Raw genomic sequence first — 2,047 nt, 5'->3', positions numbered from 1 at the left:
ATTATTCTTAATAAAAACACCTATTGTTTAGATTTGATTTTCTCTTCTCTTCCCTTTGACTCCAGATCAATCTCTTATATTAATTTCTGGCAGTATTGTGTGCTAAGCTTTATATATAATTGATACTAAACTTTTCTCCCATCTTAATTTTTTCTGTTTAAAGGACATTAACACTGTAATGAATTCAGACCAAGAAGCAAGATTTAAAAATAGCAAAGCCATTTCTGAAATTTAGGTGAAAAGTACTGTGTTTACTCAAATGCAAAACAAGGTTTTTCCCCAATCAGCATGGCAGGAAAAGCCCTTCATCTTACATTCATATAAAAAGAAACCTCATTAAATACATTGTCTATCATTAAACTGCTGCCAAAAGCAGCATGTGCTCAGTAATTGAAGCCAAGTATGAAGTTGATTAAATATAGCCAATACTGAACATGTTTATACAACACAGGCAAACATGCTGATGGCAAAAAATTTTTGGCCCCTTGTCACAGGGCACTAAAGTGCCTGCTCCTTTAAGAGCAGAAACTGCCTAGGAAGAGGGCCTTAGGAGCCAGGCAGAAACCTCAGAGGTGTAGGTTACTATGGCAGCAGGTTAACAAGGGAATTAGCCTGCACCGGCACCCAGTCAGCTGACCAGAAGAAGGCAAGACCCTGGGCACATATAAACCCCAGGGCCAAGGCCAGCAAGAGTTAGTTCTCTGGCAGAGAAAAATTGCCCAGAGATGCTATGGCCACCTGATATGCTGCCTATAGGACTAATGGGGCTCCGGGAGTTTACCAGATACCCTGGGCTACAAGGCACTTAAGGCTTGGGTGGAAGTTTGACTCTTTTAAAGAGACAGAGCACACCCTGAACTGGTTGTATTACGTTATAGCTTAGGGGCTTATATTATGGTTGTTGTTTATAAAACAGTGGACTGGGCTGAGGCTATTGGGGAGGAGGAGACCTCATTGCGGTCACACTACAGTGTGGAGACCCCAGTGCCAGAGGGCACAGTGCCAGTGTGGGTGCAAAGACAGGGCTGCAATGAGCCCAGTGATGAAGCGGCTGAGCTATATCAAGGCCTCAAAGGGACAACATTTACATACCATCTTTGAGGCTTGGGGCATGGTAAAGGGGCATTTTTGGAGCCACACATCTAGCCCATAAGGCTGAGTGTGTCCTGTGAGGTATCCATTTTGAGTGGGACCCAAAAAGGGGCCCAAGAACCCACAGGGTTCAGTGGGGTCCATTAGGACTATGCCCAAACATAAACTCGAGGGCAGCCTCCCTATTATAATTACCAGAAAGACATGGCAGATGAGGAAAAGGGTGTCCATTGGCCAAGATTGGCACGGTCATGGAGCCCTAGGGGCACCATGGCCATCCCTGGGGACCCAACACTGTGACACCCTTAAAAAAACAGGTGGGTATTCCCTCCAGAAGGAACTGGCACTGGGCCTGAAGGTACTGCAAAACCAGGTGAGCACAAGGAGGGCCAGGGCCAGCCCTAACACCCTCTCCTTGGTGCCAAAAATGCTTGATCTTAGCCAAAAGGCAGAGATGCTTATAGGAACCTACCAACAGGATTTTTTTGAAAAAAAATATTTCTATGTATGTGTATATATATCTATAGATATAGTTATATACATACACACACACACAGAGCATCTAGCATAAGCTTTTCTTCACATACCTTAAACCATATTTAAAGCCCATGCACCTGTTACAGTAAATGCACCTGCGTACCCATCCACAGTCCTTTCCCTTATCCAATCACAGTCTCTTAGTCCTAGCCCTGATTTGGGGGTTTACATTCTCAGTTCATTCACTGTTCTTGTTGTTGTCACTGTCACTATTGCTGTTGCTCCTGCTGCTGCTGACACTGCTGCTGTCATCATCGCTGTCTCCAGGTGCAGTTATTTCACTGTGCTCTTCATTATCCCTGTCCACTCTCCCTCTTTGGGCATCTTTGAACAGCCTGTGCCAAGTGTCCCTTTGCCAGATGGAGTTGGCTGCATCTTCTCTGTCCTCTCTCGCCAATTTCTGGTAGCAGAACTGGAG

The 2,047-nt window shown here is 45.0% G+C and overlaps 1 pseudogene; it reads right to left on the bottom strand.

Annotated features, from left to right (window-relative positions):
• Positions 1-1,428: 1,428 nt before the first annotated feature.
• On the bottom strand, positions 1,429-1,553 carry LOC132248982 (U2 spliceosomal RNA; annotated as a pseudogene).
• Positions 1,554-2,047: the final 494 nt, after the last annotated feature.

The sequence above is a fragment of the Alligator mississippiensis genome, chromosome 2 (assembly GCF_030867095.1).
Source record: "Alligator mississippiensis isolate rAllMis1 chromosome 2, rAllMis1, whole genome shotgun sequence".
Classification (NCBI taxonomy): Eukaryota; Metazoa; Chordata; order Crocodylia; family Alligatoridae; genus Alligator; species Alligator mississippiensis.
The sequence above is the reverse complement of the archived record's forward strand: the minus strand, read 5'-3'. Positions and strand labels throughout refer to the sequence as shown.